The following is a 21,693-nucleotide window of genomic DNA, read 5'->3' as shown; positions in this document are numbered from 1 at the left end:
CTAAGTGAGGGACAGCCCAGTACAAAGCTCCAATCTCAGCATAATTAGACATGTCCCATAAGGTCATCTCCTGTGAAGTACAGGGTCCTTCCTAAGATAAATACAATGGTTTTATCATTTTTTTCTTTGTACTCCCTGACGAAGGCCGTGCAGCCGAAACGCGTCAGTTTAAAAAAAAACTTTGTTTCCCATTGAACATGCCCTATAAATAAAGGCATTTAAATTAATTATATGAAGAGTGCCTTGGTCCTCCTTTCCTTTTTTGATCCCCAATGAATCGTCAGGATAAAGTGATAAGAGAATTATCTAATGAAGGTAAATTAATCAATAATCCATTATGAATTAGTAGTTATGTAGCATGGATAATAAACTGTAAGTCAATGTACTGAACGTTAGTCCCATCAAGTCTAGATATGGGTGTGTGAGATAACGGGAGGAGCCTTCAAGGTTCTCCTAATCTATGGTGAAAGGAACAGGCAGTGCTGGAACAGTGGTGGGAGGTCAAGGAAGAGATACTGTTCACCTACTGTCTGTGCGTATGTGTGTACGTAGGTTATCTACTGTTGGTGTGGAGGTGTGTGCGTAAGTGGAGAGAGAGGATAAAATGAACATCTTTGTGCATGTTGGGCAGAACGTTCTCTGAATAAACTGTACAAGACATTTTGCAGAAAGCTGAGTCCTTGCCTAATTATTAACCCAGTGTCTTACAAACCCTGGGGATTAGTCAAGGCTTATTGATTGTTAATTTATAGCATTAGGATAGAACATTCCTTTTACATACAGTCAAAAAGAGAAAGTCCCACTCGAGGGTGGTAGCCCAATGAGCGAAGAGTATGACACTAGGGAAAAAGCGACAGGGTAAAAAAGCCATAGTCTCCAAGGTACGACAGTAGGAAAAAAGTTGACCCGGGATAAAAATGAGGTTAGGTAATTAACCTGAAAAACGCTAGCCCACCGATACGCTAGGGACGCCAAGGGTGGGATATGACGTCTACACGTTTTTCAGCTGCTAAACACTTCTGTGAAAGGATTGTAAGCACAATAGTTGCATCCCATGACGAGCTAAAAGCTAAGACACTGAGCATTAATGACGTGCCCCTCTTAGAGAAGACACAACAGTTATGGATGAACTGTATCACTGTCGAGGCCTTGGCAGGCTGAGAAAGTGGCAAAAGCACAACAACAAAAAAATTGTGTTGTTCGCTAGGACATAAACCCTGCATGATGACTGGTTGTAAGCTGTGTTGTAACTGCCGACTAAAAAAAATAAAAAAATCACTGGTCATCGAGGTGCTCAAAGATGAAAAGGGAAAGCATATGGCATCACCCAGCTTTCCTAGGTGTTTCAGCTCTTTCACCCCAAATGGCATGGTCACCGTGTTATAGGATGTGGTCTCTCCTAGTCGTATCGGATTGTCGCTTCTACCAGGCTGCAGTAAGTGTCAGCCTTGATAGATACAGGAAGCGGGCTCTCTTAAAACGGAGCAGCCAGCGCCATGACATAAGACATCCGGCAATATAGTCGAAGGAAGAAGGAAGCAACTGCAACGCAGCTGCTCACTCCTGTGAGGTGGGGAGGTAGAGCAGGAAGTAGCCCGGTTGCATGAACCAATCGCAGTAAAAAAAACAAGCAGAGGAAAAGGAGAGGTTTTTGTACTTGGGAGATAGCTGTCTGGGTCTCTGACAGCTGGGAGATAGCTGCCTGGGTCTCTGATGCCTGGGAGATAGCTGTCTGGGTCTCTGACAGCTGGGAGATAGCTGTCTGGGTCTCTGACAGCTGGGAGATAGCTGTCTGGGTCTCTGACAGCTGGGAGATAGCTGTCTGGGTCTCTAACAGCTGGGAGATAGCTGTCTGGGTCTCTGACAGCTGGGAGATAGCTGTCTGGGTCTCTGACAGCTGGGAGATAGCTGTCTGGGTCTCTGACGCCTGTGAGATAACTGTCTGGGTCTCTGACGCCTGTGAGATAGATTTCTGGGTCTCTGACAGCTGGGAGATAGCTGTCTGGGTCTCTGACAGCTGGGAGATAGCTGTCTGGGTCTCGGACAGCCTGTGAGATAGCTGTCATGGTCTCTGACAGCTGGGAGATCGCTGTCTGGGTCTCTGACGCCTGTGAGATAGCTGTCTGGGTCTCTGACGCCTGTGAGATAGCGGTCTGGGTCTCTGACAGCTGGGAGATAGCTGTCTGGGTTTCGGACAGCTGGGAGATAGCTGTCTGGGTCTCGGACAGCTGGGAGATAGCTGTCTGGGTCTCGGACAGCTGGGAGATAGCTGTCTGGGTCTCGGACAGCCTATGAGATAGCTGTCTGGGTCTCGGACAGCTGGGAGATAGCTGTCTGGGTCTCTGACAGCTGTGAGATAGCTGTCTGGGTCTCGGACAGCTGGGAGATAGCTGTCTGGGTCTCGGACAGCCTATGAGATAGCTGTGTTGGTCTCGGACGCCTGTGAGATAGCTGTCTGGGTCTCGGACGCCTGTTAGATAGCTGTCTGGGTCTCGGACAGCAGGGAGATAGCTGTCTGGGTCTCGGACAGCTGGGAGATAGCTGTCTGGATCTCTGACGCCTGGGAGATAGCTGTCTGGGTCTCGGACGCCTGGGAGATAGCTGTCTGGGTCTCGGACGCCTGTGAGATAGCTGTCTGGGTCTCTGACAGCTGGGAGATAGCTGTCTGGGTCTCGGACAGCTGGGAGATGGCTGTCTGGGTCTCGGACAGCTGGGAGATAGCTGTCTGGGTGTCTGACAGCTGGGAGATAGCTGTCTGAGTGTCTGACAGCTGGGAGATAGCTGTCTTGGTCTCTGACAGCTGGGAGATAGCTGTCTGGGTCTCTGACGCCTGGGAGATAGCTGTTTGGGTCTCTGACAGGTTGGAGATGGCTGGCTGGGTCTCTGACAGCTGGGAGATGGCTGGCTGGGTCTCTGACAGCTGGGAGATAGCTGTCTGGGTCTCTGACAGCTGGGAGATAGCTGTCTGGGTCTCTGACAGCTGGGAGATAGCTGTCTGGGTCTCGGACAACTGGGAGATGGCTGTCTGGGTCTCGGACAGCTGTGAGATAGCTGTCTGGGTCTCTGACAGCTGGGAGATAGCTGTCTGGGTCTCGGACAGCTGGGAGATAGCTGTCTGGGTCTCAGACAGCTGGGAGATAGCTGTCTGGGTCTCGGACAGCTGGGAGATAGCTGTCTGGGTCTCGGACAGCTGGGAGATCGCTGTCTGGGTCTCTGACAGCTGGGAGATCGCTGTCTGGGTCTCTGACAGCTGGGAGATCGCTGTCTGGGTCTCTGACGCCTGTGAGATAGCTGTCTTGGTCTCTGACGCCTGTAAGATAGCTGTCTGGCTCTCTGACAGCTGGGAGATAGCTGTCTGGGTCTCGGACAGCTGGGAGATAGCTGTCTGGGTCTCGGACAGCTGGGAGATAGCTGTCTGGGTCTCTGACAGCTGGGAGATAGCTGTCTCGGTCTCGGACAGCTGGGAGATAGCTGTCTGGGTCTCTGACGCCTGTGAGATAGCTGTCTGGGTCTCGGACAGCTGGGAGATAGCTGTCTGGGTCTCGGACAGCTGGGAGATAGCTGTCTGGGTCTCGGACAGCTGTGAGATAGCTGTCTGGGTCTCGGACAGCTGGGAGATAGCTGTCTGGGTCTCGGACAGCCTGTGAGATAGCTGTCTTGGTCTCGGACGCCTGTGAGATACCTGTCTGGGTCTCGGACGCCTGTGAGATAGCTGTCTGGGTCTCGGACAGCTGGGAGATAGCTGTCTGGGTCTCGGACAGCTGGGAGATAGCTGTCTGGGTCTCTGACAGCTGGGAGATAGCTGTCTCGGTCTCGGACAGCTGGGAGATAGCTGTCTTGGTCTCGGACAGCTGGGAGATAGCTGTCTGGGTCTCTGACAGCTGGGAGATAGCTGTCTTGGTCTCGGACAGCTGGGAGATAGCTGTCTGGGTCTCTGACAGCTGGGAGATAGCTGTCTGGGTCTCTGACAGCTGGGAGATAGCTGCCTGGGTCTCTGACAGCTGGGAGATAGCTGTCTGGGTCTCGGACAGCTGGGAGATAGCTGTCTGGGTCTCGGACAGCTGGGAGATAGCTGTCTGGGTCTCTGACAGCTGGGAGATAGCTGTCTGGGTCTCAGACAGCTGGGAGATAGCTGTCTGGGTCTCGGACAGCTGGGAGATAGCTGTCTTGGTCTCGGACAGCTGGGAGATAGCTGTCTGGGTCTCTGACAGCTGGGAGATAGCTGTCTGGGTCTCTGATGCCTGGGAGATAGCTGTCTGGGTCTCGGACAGCTGGGAGATAGCTGTCTGGGTCTCGGACAGCTGTGAGATAGCTGTCTGGGTCTCGGACAGCTGTGAGATAGCTGTCATGGTCTCGGACAGCTGGGAGATAGCTGTCTGGGTCTCGGACAGCCTGTGAGATAGCTGTCTTGGTCTCGGACGCCTGTGAGATACCTGTCTGGGTCTCGGACGCCTGTGAGATAGCTGTCTGGGTCTCGGACAGCTGGGAGATAGCTGTCTGGGTCTCGGACAGCTGGGAGATAGCTGTCTGGGTCTCTGACAGCTGGGAGATAGCTGTCTGGGTCTCTGACGCCTGTGAGATAGCTGTCTGGGTCTCTGACGCCTGTGAGATAGATTTCTGGGTCTCTGACAGCTGGGAGATAGCTGTCTGGGTCTCTGACAGCTGGGAGATAGCTGTCTGGGTCTCGGACAGCCTGTGAGATAGCTGTCATGGTCTCTGACAGCTGGGAGATCGCTGTCTGGGTCTCTGACGCCTGTGAGATAGCTGTCTGGGTCTCTGACGCCTGTGAGATAGCGGTCTGGGTCTCTGACAGCTGGGAGATAGCTGTCTGGGTTTCGGACAGCTGGGAGATAGCTGTCTGGGTCTCGGACAGCTGGGAGATAGCTGTCTGGGTCTCGGACAGCTGGGAGATAGCTGTCTGGGTCTCGGACAGCCTATGAGATAGCTGTCTGGGTCTCGGACAGCTGGGAGATAGCTGTCTGGGTCTCTGACAGCTGTGAGATAGCTGTCTGGGTCTCGGACAGCTGGGAGATAGCTGTCTGGGTCTCGGACAGCCTATGAGATAGCTGTGTTGGTCTCGGACGCCTGTGAGATAGCTGTCTGGGTCTCGGACGCCTGTTAGATAGCTGTCTGGGTCTCGGACAGCAGGGAGATAGCTGTCTGGGTCTCGGACAGCTGGGAGATAGCTGTCTGGATCTCTGACGCCTGGGAGATAGCTGTCTGGGTCTCGGACGCCTGGGAGATAGCTGTCTGGGTCTCGGACGCCTGTGAGATAGCTGTCTGGGTCTCTGACAGCTGGGAGATAGCTGTCTGGGTCTCGGACAGCTGGGAGATGGCTGTCTGGGTCTCGGACAGCTGGGAGATAGCTGTCTGGGTGTCTGACAGCTGGGAGATAGCTGTCTGAGTGTCTGACAGCTGGGAGATAGCTGTCTTGGTCTCTGACAGCTGGGAGATAGCTGTCTGGGTCTCTGACGCCTGGGAGATAGCTGTTTGGGTCTCTGACAGGTTGGAGATGGCTGGCTGGGTCTCTGACAGCTGGGAGATGGCTGGCTGGGTCTCTGACAGCTGGGAGATAGCTGTCTGGGTCTCTGACAGCTGGGAGATAGCTGTCTGGGTCTCTGACAGCTGGGAGATAGCTGTCTGGGTCTCGGACAACTGGGAGATGGCTGTCTGGGTCTCGGACAGCTGGGAGATAGCTGTCTGGGTCTCGGACAGCTGGGAGATCGCTGTCTGGGTCTCGGACAGCTGGGAGATAGCTGTCTGGGTCTCTGACAGCTGGGAGATAGCTGTCTGGGTCTCTGACAGCTGGGAGACAGCTGTCTGGGTGTCTGACAGCTGGGAGATAGCTGTCTGGGTGTCTGACAGCTGGGAGATAGCTGTCTGGGTGTCTGACAGCTGGGAGATAGCTGTCTTGGTCTCTGACAGCTGGGAGATAGCTGTCTGGGTCTCTGACAGCTGGGAGATAGCTGTCTGGGTCTCGGACAGCTGGGAGATAGCTGTCTGGGTGTCTGACAGCTGGGAGATAGCTGTCTGGGTGTCTGACAGCTGGGAGATAGCTGTCTTGGTCTCTGACAGCTGGGAGATAGCTGTCTGGGTCTTTGACGCCTGGGAGATAGCTGTTTGGGTCTCTGACAGCTGGGAGATAGCTGTTTGGGTCTCTGACAGCTGGGAGATGGCTGGCTGGGTCTCTGACAGCTGGGAGATGGCTGGCTGGGTCTCTGACAGCTGGGAGATAGCTGTCTGGGTCTCTGACAGCTGGGAGATAGCTGTCTGGGTCTCTGACAGCTGGGAGATAGCTGTCTGGGTCTCTGACAGCTGGGAGATAGCTGTCTGGGTCTCTGACAGCTGGGAGATAGCTGTCTGGGTGTCCGACAGCTGGGAGATAGCTGTCTGGGACTCTGACGCTTGTAAGATAGCTGTCTGGGTCTCTGACAGCTGGGAGATAGCTGTCTGGGTCTCGTACAGCCTGTGAGATAGCTGTCTTGGTCTCGGACACCTGTGAGATAGCTGTCTGGGTCTCGGACGCCTGTGAGATAGCTGTCTGGGTCTTGGACAGCTGGGAGATAGCTGTCTGGGTCTCTGACAGCTGGGAGATAGCTGTCTGGGTCTCGGACAGCTGGGAGATAGCTGTCTGGGTCTCGGACAGCTGGGAGATAGCTGTCTGGGTCTCGGACAGCTGGGAGACAGCTGTTTGGGTCTCGGACAGCTGGGAGATAGCTGTCTGGGTCTCGGACAGCTGGGAGATAGCTGTCTGGGTCTCTGACGCCTGTGAGATCGCTGTCTGGGTCTCTGACACCTGTGAGATAGCTGTCTGGGTCTCTGACACCTGTGAGATAGCTGTCTGGGTCTCTGACAGCTGGGAGATAGCTGTCTGGGTCTCTGACACCTGTGAGATAGCTGTCTGGGTCTCTGACAGCTGGGAGATAGCTGTCTGGGTCTCGGACAGCTGGGAGATAGCTGTCTGGGTCTCGGACAGCTGGGAGATCGCTGTCTGGGTCTCGGACAGCTGGGAGATAGCTGTCTGGGTCTCTGACAGCTGGGAGATAGCTGTCTGGGTCTCTGACAGCTGGGAGACAGCTGTCTGGGTGTCTGACAGCTGGGAGATAGCTGTCTGGGTGTCTGACAGCTGGGAGATAGCTGTCTGGGTGTCTGACAGCTGGGAGATAGCTGTCTTGGTCTCTGACAGCTGGGAGATAGCTGTCTGGGTCTCTGACAGCTGGGAGATAGCTGTCTGGGTCTCGGACAGCTGGGAGATAGCTGTCTGGGTGTCTGACAGCTGGGAGATAGCTGTCTGGGTGTCTGACAGCTGGGAGATAGCTGTCTTGGTCTCTGACAGCTGGGAGATAGCTGTCTGGGTCTTTGACGCCTGGGAGATAGCTGTTTGGGTCTCTGACAGCTGGGAGATAGCTGTTTGGGTCTCTGACAGCTGGGAGATGGCTGGCTGGGTCTCTGACAGCTGGGAGATGGCTGGCTGGGTCTCTGACAGCTGGGAGATAGCTGTCTGGGTCTCTGACAGCTGGGAGATAGCTGTCTGGGTCTCTGACAGCTGGGAGATAGCTGTCTGGGTCTCTGACAGCTGGGAGATAGCTGTCTGGGTCTCTGACAGCTGGGAGATAGCTGTCTGGGTGTCCGACAGCTGGGAGATAGCTGTCTGGGACTCTGACGCTTGTAAGATAGCTGTCTGGGTCTCTGACAGCTGGGAGATAGCTGTCTGGGTCTCGTACAGCCTGTGAGATAGCTGTCTTGGTCTCGGACACCTGTGAGATAGCTGTCTGGGTCTCGGACGCCTGTGAGATAGCTGTCTGGGTCTCGGACAGCTGGGAGATAGCTGTCTGGGTCTCGGACAGCTGGGAGATAGCTGTCTGGGTCTCGGACAGCTGGGAGATAGCTGTCTGGGTCTCTGACAGCTGGGAGATAGCTGTCTGGGTCTCGGACAGCTGGGAGATAGCTGTCTGGGTCTCGGACAGCTGGGAGATAGCTGTCTGGGTCTCGGACAGCTGGGAGATCGCTGTCTGGGTCTCTGACAGCTGGGAGATCGCTGTCTGGGTCTCTGACAGCTGGGAGATCGCTGTCTGGGTCTCTGACGCCTGTGAGATAGCTGTCTTGGTCTCTGACGCCTGTAAGATAGCTGTCTGGCTCTCTGACAGCTGGGAGATAGCTGTCTGGGTCTCGGACAGCTGGGAGATAGCTGTCTGGGTCTCGGACAGCTGGGAGATAGCTGTCTGGGTCTCTGACAGCTGGGAGATAGCTGTCTGGGTCTCTGACAGCTGGGAGATAGCTGTCTGGGTCTCTGACGCCTGTGAGATAGCTGTCTGGGTCTCGGACAGCTGGGAGATAGCTGTCTGGGTCTCGGACAGCTGTGAGATAGCTGTCTGGGTCTCGGACAGCTGTGAGATAGCTGTCATGGTCTCGGACAGCTGGGAGATAGCTGTCTGGGTCTCGGACAGCCTGTGAGATAGCTGTCTTGGTCTCGGACGCCTGTGAGATACCTGTCTGGGTCTCGGACGCCTGTGAGATAGCTGTCTGGGTCTCGGACAGCTGGGAGATAGCTGTCTGGGTCTCGGACAGCTGGGAGATAGCTGTCTGGGTCTCTGACAGCTGGGAGATAGCTGTCTGGGTCTCTGACGCCTGTGAGATAGCTGTCTGGGTCTCTGACGCCTGTGAGATAGATTTCTGGGTCTCTGACAGCTGGGAGATAGCTGTCTGGGTCTCTGACAGCTGGGAGATAGCTGTCTGGGTCTCGGACAGCCTGTGAGATAGCTGTCATGGTCTCTGACAGCTGGGAGATCGCTGTCTGGGTCTCTGACGCCTGTGAGATAGCTGTCTGGGTCTCTGACGCCTGTGAGATAGCGGTCTGGGTCTCTGACAGCTGGGAGATAGCTGTCTGGGTTTCGGACAGCTGGGAGATAGCTGTCTGGGTCTCGGACAGCTGGGAGATAGCTGTCTGGGTCTCGGACAGCTGGGAGATAGCTGTCTGGGTCTCGGACAGCCTATGAGATAGCTGTCTGGGTCTCGGACAGCTGGGAGATAGCTGTCTGGGTCTCTGACAGCTGTGAGATAGCTGTCTGGGTCTCGGACAGCTGGGAGATAGCTGTCTGGGTCTCGGACAGCCTATGAGATAGCTGTGTTGGTCTCGGACGCCTGTGAGATAGCTGTCTGGGTCTCGGACGCCTGTTAGATAGCTGTCTGGGTCTCGGACAGCAGGGAGATAGCTGTCTGGGTCTCGGACAGCTGGGAGATAGCTGTCTGGATCTCTGACGCCTGGGAGATAGCTGTCTGGGTCTCGGACGCCTGGGAGATAGCTGTCTGGGTCTCGGACGCCTGTGAGATAGCTGTCTGGGTCTCTGACAGCTGGGAGATAGCTGTCTGGGTCTCGGACAGCTGGGAGATGGCTGTCTGGGTCTCGGACAGCTGGGAGATAGCTGTCTGGGTGTCTGACAGCTGGGAGATAGCTGTCTGAGTGTCTGACAGCTGGGAGATAGCTGTCTTGGTCTCTGACAGCTGGGAGATAGCTGTCTGGGTCTCTGACGCCTGGGAGATAGCTGTTTGGGTCTCTGACAGGTTGGAGATGGCTGGCTGGGTCTCTGACAGCTGGGAGATGGCTGGCTGGGTCTCTGACAGCTGGGAGATAGCTGTCTGGGTCTCTGACAGCTGGGAGATAGCTGTCTGGGTCTCTGACAGCTGGGAGATAGCTGTCTGGGTCTCGGACAACTGGGAGATGGCTGTCTGGGTCTCGGACAGCTGGGAGATAGCTGTCTGGGTCTCGGACAGCTGGGAGATCGCTGTCTGGGTCTCGGACAGCTGGGAGATAGCTGTCTGGGTCTCTGACAGCTGGGAGATAGCTGTCTGGGTCTCTGACAGCTGGGAGACAGCTGTCTGGGTGTCTGACAGCTGGGAGATAGCTGTCTGGGTGTCTGACAGCTGGGAGATAGCTGTCTGGGTGTCTGACAGCTGGGAGATAGCTGTCTTGGTCTCTGACAGCTGGGAGATAGCTGTCTGGGTCTCTGACAGCTGGGAGATAGCTGTCTGGGTCTCGGACAGCTGGGAGATAGCTGTCTGGGTGTCTGACAGCTGGGAGATAGCTGTCTGGGTGTCTGACAGCTGGGAGATAGCTGTCTTGGTCTCTGACAGCTGGGAGATAGCTGTCTGGGTCTTTGACGCCTGGGAGATAGCTGTTTGGGTCTCTGACAGCTGGGAGATAGCTGTTTGGGTCTCTGACAGCTGGGAGATGGCTGGCTGGGTCTCTGACAGCTGGGAGATGGCTGGCTGGGTCTCTGACAGCTGGGAGATAGCTGTCTGGGTCTCTGACAGCTGGGAGATAGCTGTCTGGGTCTCTGACAGCTGGGAGATAGCTGTCTGGGTCTCTGACAGCTGGGAGATAGCTGTCTGGGTCTCTGACAGCTGGGAGATAGCTGTCTGGGTGTCCGACAGCTGGGAGATAGCTGTCTGGGACTCTGACGCTTGTAAGATAGCTGTCTGGGTCTCTGACAGCTGGGAGATAGCTGTCTGGGTCTCGTACAGCCTGTGAGATAGCTGTCTTGGTCTCGGACACCTGTGAGATAGCTGTCTGGGTCTCGGACGCCTGTGAGATAGCTGTCTGGGTCTCGGACAGCTGGGAGATAGCTGTCTGGGTCTCTGACAGCTGGGAGATAGCTGTCTGGGTCTCGGACAGCTGGGAGATAGCTGTCTGGGTCTCGGACAGCTGGGAGATAGCTGTCTGGGTCTCGGACAGCTGGGAGACAGCTGTTTGGGTCTCGGACAGCTGGGAGATAGCTGTCTGGGTCTCGGACAGCTGGGAGATAGCTGTCTGGGTCTCTGACGCCTGTGAGATCGCTGTCTGGGTCTCTGACACCTGTGAGATAGCTGTCTGGGTCTCTGACACCTGTGAGATAGCTGTCTGGGTCTCTGACAGCTGGGAGATAGCTGTCTGGGTCTCGGACAGCTGGGAGATAGCTGTCTGGGTCTCGGACAGCTGGGAGATAGCTGTCTGGGTCTCGGACAGCTGGGAGACAGCTGTTTGGGTCTCGGACAGCTGGGAGATAGCTGTCTGGGTCTCGGACAGCTGGGAGATAGCTGTCTGGGTCTCTGACGCCTGTGAGATCGCTGTCTGGGTCTCTGACAGCTGGGAGATAGCTGTCTGGGTCTCTGACACCTGTGAGATAGCTGTCTGGGTCTCTGACAGCTGGGAGATAGCTGTCTGGGTCTCGGACAGCTGGGAGATAGCTGTCTGGGTCTCTGACAGCTGGGAGATAGCTGTCTCGGTCTCGGACAGCTGGGAGATAGCTGTCTGGGTCTCTGACGCCTGTGAGATAGCTGTCTGGGTCTCGGACAGCTGGGAGATAGCTGTCTGGGTCTCGGACAGCTGTGAGATAGCTGTCTGGGTCTCGGACAGCTGTGAGATAGCTGTCTGGGTCTCGGACAGCTGGGAGATAGCTGTCTGGGTCTCGGACAGCCTGTGAGATAGCTGTCTTGGTCTCGGACGCCTGTGAGATACCTGTCTGGGTCTCGGACGCCTGTGAGATAGGTGTCTGGGTCTCTGACAGCTGGGAGATAGCTGTCTGGGTCTCTGACAGCTGGGAGATAGCTGCCTGGGTCTCTGACAGCTGTGAGATAGCTGTCTGGGTCTCGGACAGCTGGGAGATAGCTGTCTGGGTCTCTGACAGCTGGGAGATAGCTGTCTGGGTCTCAGACAGCTGGGAGATAGCTGTCTGGGTCTCGGACAGCTGGGAGATAGCTGTCTTGGTCTCGGACAGCTGGGAGATAGCTGTCTGGGTCTCTGACAGCTGGGAGATAGCTGTCTGGGTCTCTGATGCCTGGGAGATAGCTGTCTGGGTCTCTGATGCATGGGAGATAGCTGTCTGGGTCTCGGACAGCCTGTGAGATAGCTGTGTTGGTCTCGGACGCCTGTGAGATAGCTGTCTGGGTCTCGGACGCCTGTGAGATAGCTGTCTGGGTCTCGGACAGCTGGGAGATAGCTGTCTGGGTCTCGGACAGCTGGGAGATAGCTGTCTGGGTCTCGGACAGCTGGGAGATAGCTGTCTGGGTCTCTGACAGCTGGGAGATAGCTGTCTGGGTCTCGGACAGCTGGGAGATAGCTGTCTGGGTCTCGGACAGCTGGGAGATAGCTGTCTGGGTCTAAGACAGCTGGGATATAGCTGTCTGGGTCTCGGACAGCTGGGAGATAGCTGTCTGGGTCTCGGACAGCTGTGAGATAGCTGCCTGGGTCTCTGACAGCTGTGAGATAGCTGTCTGGGTCTCGGACAGCTGGGAGATAGCTGTCTGGGTCTCGGACAGCTGGGAGATAGCTGTCTGGGTCTCTGACAGCTGGGAGATAGCTGTCTGGGTCTCGGACAGCTGGGAGATAGCTGTCTGGGTCTCGGACAGCTGGGAGATAGCTGTCTTGGTCTCGGACAGCTGGGAGATAGCTGTCTGGGTCTCTGACAGCTGGGAGATAGCTGTCTGGGTCTCTGACAGCTGGGAGATAGCTGTCTGGGTCTCTGACAGCTGGGAGATAGCTGTCTGGGTCTCTGACAGCTGGGAGATAGCTGTCTGGGTCTCGGACAGCTGGGAGATAGCTGTCTGGGTCTCTGACGCCTGTGAGATAGCTGTCTGGGTCTCGGACAGCTGGGAGATAGCTGTCTGGGTCTCGGACAGCTGTGAGATAGCTGTCTGGGTCTCGGACAGCTGTGAGATAGCTGTCTGGGTCTCGGACAGCTGGGAGATCGCTGTCTGGGTCTCTGACGCCTGTGAGATAGCTGTCTTGGTCTCTGACGCCTGTAAGATAGCTGTCTGGCTCTCTGACAGCTGGGAGATAGCTGTCTGGGTCTCGGACAGCTGGGAGATAGCTGTCTCGGTCTCGGACAGCTGGGAGATAGCTGTCTTGGTCTCGGACAGCTGGGAGATAGCTGTCTGGGTCTCTGACAGCTGGGAGATCGCTGTCTGGGTCTCTGACGCCTGTGAGATAGCTGTCTGGGTCTCTGACGCCTGTGAGATAGCGGTCTGGGTCTCTGACAGCTGGGAGATAGCTGTCTGGGTTTCGGACAGCTGGGAGATAGCTGTCTGGGTCTCGGACAGCTGGGAGATAGCTGTCTGGGTCTCGGACAGCTGGGAGATAGCTGTCTGGGTCTCGGACAGCCTATGAGATAGCTGTCTGGGTCTCGGACAGCTGGGAGATAGCTGTCTGGGTCTCGGACAGCCTATGAGATAGCTGTGTTGGTCTCGGACGCCTGTGAGATAGCTGTCTGGGTCTCGGACGCCTGTTAGATAGCTGTCTGGGTCTCGGACAGCAGGGAGATAGCTGTCTGGGTCTCGGACAGCTGGGAGATAGCTGTCTGGATCTCTGACGCCTGGGAGATAGCTGTCTGGGTCTCGGACGCCTGGGAGATAGCTGTCTGGGTCTCGGACGCCTGTGAGATAGCTGTCTGGGTCTCTGACAGCTGGGAGATAGCTGTCTGGGTCTCGGACAGCTGGGAGATGGCTGTCTGGGTCTCGGACAGCTGGGAGATAGCTGTCTGGGTGTCTGACAGCTGGGAGATAGCTGTCTGAGTGTCTGACAGCTGGGAGATAGCTGTCTTGGTCTCTGACAGCTGGGAGATAGCTGTCTGGGTCTCTGACGCCTGGGAGATAGCTGTTTGGGTCTCTGACAGGTTGGAGATGGCTGTCTGGGTCTCTGACAGCTGGGAGATAGCTGTCTGGGTCTCTGACAGCTGGGAGATAGCTGTCTGGGTGTCCGACAGCTGGGAGATAGCTGTCTGGGACTCTGACGCTTGTAAGATAGCTGTCTGGGTCTCTGACAGCTGGGAGATAGCTGTCTGGGTCTCGTACAGCCTGTGAGATAGCTGTCTTGGTCTCGGACACCTGTGAGATAGCTGTCTGGGTCTCGGACGCCTGTGAGATAGCTGTCTGGGTCTCGGACAGCTGGGAGATAGCTGTCTGGGTCTCTGACAGCTGGGAGATAGCTGTCTGGGTCTCGGACAGCTGGGAGATAGCTGTCTGGGTCTCGGACAGCTGGGAGATAGCTGTCTGGGTCTCGGACAGCTGGGAGACAGCTGTTTGGGTCTCGGACAGCTGGGAGATAGCTGTCTGGGTCTCGGACAGCTGGGAGATAGCTGTCTGGGTCTCTGACGCCTGTGAGATCGCTGTCTGGGTCTCTGACACCTGTGAGATAGCTGTCTGGGTCTCTGACACCTGTGAGATAGCTGTCTGGGTCTCTGACAGCTGGGAGATAGCTGTCTGGGTCTCGGACAGCTGGGAGATAGCTGTCTGGGTCTCAGACAGCTGGGAGATAGCTGTCTGGGTCTCGGACAGCTGGGAGATAGCTGTCTGGGTCTCGGACAGCTGGGAGATCGCTGTCTGGGTCTCTGACAGCTGGGAGATCGCTGTCTGGGTCTCTGACAGCTGGGAGATCGCTGTCTGGGTCTCTGACGCCTGTGAGATAGCTGTCTTGGTCTCTGACGCCTGTAAGATAGCTGTCTGGCTCTCTGACAGCTGGGAGATAGCTGTCTGGGTCTCGGACAGCTGGGAGATAGCTGTCTGGGTCTCGGACAGCTGGGAGATAGCTGTCTGGGTCTCTGACAGCTGGGAGATAGCTGTCTCGGTCTCGGACAGCTGGGAGATAGCTGTCTGGGTCTCTGACGCCTGTGAGATAGCTGTCTGGGTCTCGGACAGCTGGGAGATAGCTGTCTGGGTCTCGGACAGCTGTGAGATAGCTGTCTGGGTCTCGGACAGCTGGGAGATAGCTGTCTGGGTCTCGGACAGCCTGTGAGATAGCTGTCTTGGTCTCGGACGCCTGTGAGATACCTGTCTGGGTCTCGGACGCCTGTGAGATAGCTGTCTGGGTCTCGGACAGCTGGGAGATAGCTGTCTGGGTCTCGGACAGCTGGGAGATAGCTGTCTGGGTCTCTGACAGCTGGGAGATAGCTGTCTCGGTCTCGGACAGCTGGGAGATAGCTGTCTTGGTCTCGGACAGCTGGGAGATAGCTGTCTGGGTCTCTGACAGCTGGGAGATAGCTGTCTTGGTCTCGGACAGCTGGGAGATAGCTGTCTGGGTCTCTGACAGCTGGGAGATAGCTGTCTGGGTCTCTGACAGCTGGGAGATAGCTGCCTGGGTCTCTGACAGCTGTGAGATAGCTGTCTGGGTCTCGGACAGCTGAGAGATAGCTGTCTGGGTCTCGGACAGCTGGGAGATAGCTGTCTGGGTCTCTGACAGCTGGGAGATAGCTGTCTGGGTCTCAGACAGCTGGGAGATAGCTGTCTGGGTCTCGGACAGCTGGGAGATAGCTGTCTTGGTCTCGGACAGCTGGGAGATAGCTGTCTGGGTCTCTGACAGCTGGGAGATAGCTGTCTGGGTCTCTGATGCCTGGGAGATAGCTGTCTGGGTCTCTGATGCATGGGAGATAGCTGTCTGGGTCTCGGACAGCCTGTGAGATAGCTGTGTTGGTCTCGGACGCCTGTGAGATAGCTGTCTGGGTCTCGGACGCCTGTGAGATAGCTGTCTGGGTCTCGGACAGCTGGGAGATAGCTGTCTGGGTCTCGGACAGCTGGGAGATAGCTGTCTGGGTCTCGGACAGCTGGGAGATAGCTGTCTGGGTCTCTGACAGCTGGGAGATAGCTGTCTGGGTCTCGGACAGCTGGGAGATAGCTGTCTGGGTCTCGGACAGCTGGGAGATAGCTGTCTGGGTCTAAGACAGCTGGGATATAGCTGTCTGGGTCTCGGACAGCTGGGAGATAGCTGTCTGGGTCTCGGACAGCTGTGAGATAGCTGCCTGGGTCTCTGACAGCTGTGAGATAGCTGTCTGGGTCTCGGACAGCTGGGAGATAGCTGTCTGGGTCTCGGACAGCTGGGAGATAGCTGTCTGGGTCTCTGACAGCTGGGAGATAGCTGTCTGGGTCTCGGACAGCTGGGAGATAGCTGTCTGGGTCTCGGACAGCTGGGAGATAGCTGTCTTGGTCTCGGACAGCTGGGAGATAGCTGTCTGGGTCTCTGACAGCTGGGAGATAGCTGTCTGGGTCTCTGACAGCTGGGAGATAGCTGTCTGGGTCTCTGACAGCTGGGAGATAGCTGTCTGGGTCTCTGACAGCTGGGAGATAGCTGTCTGGGTCTCGGACAGCTGGGAGATAGCTGTCTGGGTCTCTGACGCCTGTGAGATAGCTGTCTGGGTCTCGGACAGCTGGGAGATAGCTGTCTGGGTCTCGGACAGCTGTGAGATAGCTGTCTGGGTCTCGGACAGCTGTGAGATAGCTGTCTGGGTCTCGGACAGCTGGGAGATCGCTGTCTGGGTCTCTGACGCCTGTGAGATAGCTGTCTTGGTCTCTGACGCCTGTAAGATAGCTGTCTGGCTCTCTGACAGCTGGGAGATAGCTGTCTGGGTCTCGGACAGCTGGGAGATAGCTGTCTGGGTCTCTGACAGCTGGGAGATAGCTGTCTGGGTCTCGGACAGCTGGGAGATAGCTGTCTGGGTCTCTGACAGCTGGGAGATAGCTGTCTGGGTCTCTGACAGCTGGGAGATAGCTGTCTCGGTCTCGGACAGCTGGGAGATAGCTGTCTTGGTCTCGGACAGCTGGGAGATAGCTGTCTGGGTCTCTGACAGCTGGGAGATAGCTGTCTGGGTCTCTGACAGCTGGGAGATAGCTGCCTGGGTCTCTGACAGCTGTGAGATAGCTGTCTGGGTCTCGGACAGCTGGGAGATAGCTGTCTGGGTCTCGGACAGCTGGGAGATAGCTGTCTGGGTCTCTGACAGCTGGGAGATAGCTGTCTGGGTCTCAGACAGCTGGGAGATAGCTGTCTGGGTCTCGGACAGCTGGGAGATAGCTGTCTTGGTCTCGGACAGCTGGGAGATAGCTGTCTGGGTCTCTGACAGCTGGGAGATAGCTGTCTGGGTCTCTGATGCCTGGGAGATAGCTGTCTGGGTCTCTGATGCATGGGAGATAGCTGTCTGGGTCTCGGACAGCCTGTGAGATAGCTGTGTTGGTCTCGGACGCCTGTGAGATAGCTGTCTGGGTCTCGGACGCCTGTGAGATAGCTGTCTGGGTCTCGGACAGCTGGGAGATAGCTGTCTGGGTCTCGGACAGCTGGGAGATAGCTGTCTGGGTCTCGGACAGCTGGGAGATAGCTGTCTGGGTCTCTGACAGCTGGGAGATAGCTGTCTGGGTCTCGGACAGCTGGGAGATAGCTGTCTGGGTCTCGGACAGCTGGGAGATAGCTGTCTGGGTCTAAGACAGCTGGGATATAGCTGTCTGGGTCTCGGACAGCTGGGAGATAGCTGTCTGGGTCTCGGACAGCTGTGAGATAGCTGCCTGGGTCTCTGACAGCTGTGAGATAGCTGTCTGGGTCTCGGACAGCTGGGAGATAGCTGTCTGGGTCTCGGACAGCTGGGAGATAGCTGTCTGGGTCTCTGACAGCTGGGAGATAGCTGTCTGGGTCTCGGACAGCTGGGAGATAGCTGTCTGGGTCTCGGACAGCTGGGAGATAGCTGTCTTGGTCTCGGACAGCTGGGAGATAGCTGTCTGGGTCTCTGACAGCTGGGAGATAGCTGTCTGGGTCTCTGACAGCTGGGAGATAGCTGTCTGGGTCTCTGACAGCTGGGAGATAGCTGTCTGGGTCTCTGACAGCTGGGAGATAGCTGTCTGGGTCTCGGACAGCTGGGAGATAGCTGTCTGGGTCTCGGACAGCTGTGAGATAGCTGTCTGGGTCTCGGACAGCTGTGAGATAGCTGTCTGGGTCTCGGACAGCTGGGAGATCGCTGTCTGGGTCTCTGACGCCTGTGAGATAGCTGTCTTGGTCTCTGACGCCTGTAAGATAGCTGTCTGGCTCTCTGACAGCTGGGAGATAGCTGTCTGGGTCTCGGACAGCTGGGAGATAGCTGTCTGGGTCTCTGACAGCTGGGAGATAGCTGTCTGGGTCTCGGACAGCTGGGAGATAGCTGTCTGGGTCTCTGACAGCTGGGAGATAGCTGTCTGGGTCTCTGACAGCTGGGAGATAGCTGTCTGGGTCTCTGACAGCTGGGAGATAGCTGTCTGGGTCTCTGACAGCTGGGAGATAGCTGTCTGGTTCTCTGACAGCTGGGAGATAGCTGTCTGGGTCTCTGACAGCTGGGAGATAGCTGTCTGGGTATCTGACAGCTGGGAGATAGCTGCCTGGGTTTCTGACAGCTGGGAGATAGCTGTCTGGGTCTCTGACAGCTGGGAGATAGCTGCCTTGGTCTCTGATGCCTGGGAGATAGCTGTCTGGGTCTCTGATGCCTGGGAGATAGCTGTCTGGGTCTCTGACAGCTGGGAGATAGCTGTCTGGGTCTCTGACAGCTGTGAGATAGCTGTGTTGGTCTCGGACGCCTGTGAGATAGCTGTCTGGGTCTCGGACGCCTGTGAGATAGCTGTCTGGGTCTCGGACAGCTGGGAGATAGCTGTCTGGGTCTCGGACAGCTGGGAGATAGCTGTCTGGGTCACGGACAGCTGGGAGATAGCTGTCTGGGTCTCGGACAGCTGGGAGATAGCTGTCTGGGTCTCTGACAGCTGGGAGATAGCTGTCTGGGTCTCTGACAGCTGGGAGATAGCTGTCTGGGTCTCGGACAGCTGGGAGATAGCTGTCTGGGTCTCGGACAGCTGGGAGATAGCTGTCTTGGTCTCGGACAGCTGGGAGATAGATGTCTGGGTCTCTGACAGCTGGGAGATAGCTGTCTGGGTCTCGGACAGCTGGGAGATAGCTGTCTGGGTCTCGGACAGCTGGGAGATAGCTGTCTTGGTCTCGGACAGCTGGGAGATAGATGTCTGGGTCTCGGACAGCTGGGAGATAGCTGTCTGGGTCTCGGACAGCTGGGAGATAGCTGTCTGGGTCTCGGACAGCTGGGAGATAGCTGTCTGGGTCACGGACAGCTGGGAGATAGCTGTCTGGGTCTCGGACAGCTGGGAGATAGCTGTCTGGGTCTCTGACAGCTGGGAGATAGCTGTCTGGGTCTTGGACAGCTGGGAGATAGCTGTCTCGGACAGCTGGGAGATAGCTGTCTGGGTCTCGGACAGCTGGGAGATAGCTGTCTGGGTCTCTGACAGCTGGGAGATAGCTGTCTGGGTCTCTGACAGCTGGGAGATAGCTGTCTGGGTCTCTGACAGCTGGGAGATAGCTGCCTGGGTTTCTGACAGCTGGGAGATAGCTGTCTGGGTCACGGACAGCTGGGAGATAGCTGTCTGGGTCTCGGACAGCTGGGAGATAGCTGTCTGGGTCTCTGACAGCTGGGAGATAGCTGTCTGGGTCTCTGACAGCTGGGAGATAGCTGCCTGGGTTTCTGACAGCTGGGAGATAGCTGTCTGGGTCTCTGACAGCTGGGAGATAGCTGCCTGTGTCTCTGATGCCTGGGAGATAGCTGTCTGGGTCTCTGATGCCTGGGAGATAGCTGTCTGGGTCTCGGACAGCCTGTGAGATAGCTGTGTTGGTCTCGGACGCCTGTGAGATAGCTGTCTGGGTCTCGGACAGCTGGGAGATAGCTGTCTGGGTCTCTGACAGCTGGGAGATTGCTGTCTGGGTCTCTGACGCCTGTGAGATAGCTGTCTGGGTCTCTGATGCCTGTGAGATAGCTGTCTGGGTCTCTGACACCTGGGAGATAGCTGTCTGGGTCTCTGACAGCTGGGAGATAGCTGTCTGGGTCTCGGACAGCTGGGAGATAGCTGTCTGGGTCTCTGACGCCTGTGAGATAGCTGTCTGGGTCTAGGACAGCTGGGAGATAGCTGTCTGGGTCTCGGACAGCTGTGAGATAGCTGCCTGGGTCTCTGACAGCTGTGAGATAGCTGTCTTGGTCTCGGACAGCTGGGAGATAGCTGTCTGGGTCTCTGACAGCTGGGAGATAGCTGTCTGGGTCTCTGACAGCTGGGAGATAGCTGTCTGGGTCTCTGACAGCTGGGAGATAGCTTTCTGGGTCTCTGACAGATGGGAGATAGCTGTCTGGGTCTCTGACAGCTGGGAGATAGCTGTCTGGGTCTCGGACAGCTGGGAGATAGCTGTCTGGGTCTCTGACGCCTGTGAGATCGCTGTCTGGGTCTCTGACACCTGTGAGATAGCTGTCTGGGTCTCTGACACCTGTGAGATAGCTGTCTGGGTCTCTGACAGCTGGGAGATAGCTGTCTGGCTCTCTGACAGCTGGGAGATAGCTGTCTGGGTCTCGGACAGCTGGGAGATAGCTGTCTGGGTCTCGGACATCTGGGAGATAGCTGTCTGGGTCTCGGACAGCTGGGAGATCGCTGTCTGGGTCTCTGACAGCTGGGAGATAGCTGTCTGGGTCTCGGACAGCTGGGAGATAGCTGTCTGGGTCTCTGACGCCTGTGAGATAGCTGTCTGGGTCTCGGACAGCTGGGAGATAGCTGTCTGGGTCTCTGACAGCTGGGAGATAGCTGTCTGGGTCTCGGACAGCCTGTGAGATAGCTGTCTTGGTCTCGGACGCCTGTGAGATACCTGTCTGGGACTCGGACGCCTGTGAGATAGCTGTCTGGGTCTCGGACAGCTGGGAGATAGCTGTCTGGGTCTCGGACAGCTGGGAGATAGCTGTCTGGGTCTCTGACAGCTGGGAGATAGCTGTCTGGGTCTCGGACAGCTGGGAGATAGCTGTCTTGGTCTCGGACAGCTGGGAGATAGCTGTCTGGGTCTCTGACAGCTGGGAGATAGCTGTCTGGGTCTCTGACAGCTGGGAGATAGCTGTCTGGGTCTCTGACACCTGTGAGATAGCTGTCTGGGTCTCTGACAGCTGGGAGATAGCTGTCTGGGTCTCGGACAGCTGGGAGATAGCTGTCTGGGTCTCGGACAGCTGGGAGATAGCTGTCTGGGTCTCGGACAGCTGGGAGATAGCTGTCTGGGTCTCGGACAGCTGGGAGATCGCTGTCTGGGTCTCGGACAGCTGGGAGATCGCTGTCTGGGTCTCTGACAGCTGGGAGATCGCTGTCTGGGTCTCTGACGCCTGTGAGATAGCTGTCTGGGTCTCTGACGTCTGTAAGATAGCTGTCTGGCTCTCTGACAGCTGGGAGATAGCTGTCTGGGTCTCTGACAGCTGTGAGATAGCTGTGTTGGTCTCGGACGCCTGTGAGATAGCTGTCTGGGTCTCGGACGCCTGTGAGATAGCTGTCTGGGTCTCGGACAGCTGGGAGATAGCTGTCTGGGTCTCGGACACCTGGGAGATACCTGTCTGGGTCTCGGACAGCTGGGAGATAGCTGTCTGGGTCTCGGACAGCTGGGAGATAGCTGTCTGGGTCTCGGACAGCTGGGAGATAGCTGTCTGGGTCTCTGACAGCTGGGAGATAGCTGTCTGGGTCTCTGACAGCTGGGAGATAGCTGTCTGGGTCTCTGACAGCTGGGAGATAGCTGTCTGGGTCTCTGACAGCTGGGAGATAGCTGTCTGGGTCTCTGACAGATGGGAGATAGCTGTCTGGGTCTCTGACAGCTGGGAGATAGCTGTCTGGGTCTCTGACAGCTGGGAGATAGCTGCCTGGGTCTCTGATGCCTGGGAGATAGCTGTCTGGGTCTCTGATGCCTGGGAGATAGCTGTCTGGGTCTCTGACAGCTGGGAGATAGCTGTCTGGGTCTCTGACAGCTGGGAGATAGCTGTCTGGGTCTCGGACACCTGTGAGATAGCTGTCTGAGTCTCTGACAGCTGTGAGGGTGCCGCCCACTCCCCTTTTCCCTGAGATCCAGAAAGTAAAGTCAGGGATAACTATACT

General features: G+C 56.5%; 1 protein-coding gene across 10 annotated transcripts in view; it reads right to left on the bottom strand.

Moving 5' to 3' along the window:
* Positions 1–21,693, bottom strand: part of kif1aa (kinesin family member 1Aa) — a 162,060-nt gene that overhangs the window by 1,309 nt on the left and 139,058 nt on the right. The window lies entirely within an intron of this gene.

The sequence above is a fragment of the Salmo salar genome, chromosome 10 (genome assembly GCF_965601325.2).
Source record: "Salmo salar chromosome 10, fSalSal1, whole genome shotgun sequence".
NCBI lineage: Eukaryota > Metazoa > Chordata > Actinopteri > Salmoniformes > Salmonidae > Salmo > Salmo salar.
This window is presented reverse-complemented; position numbering and strand designations above follow the sequence as displayed.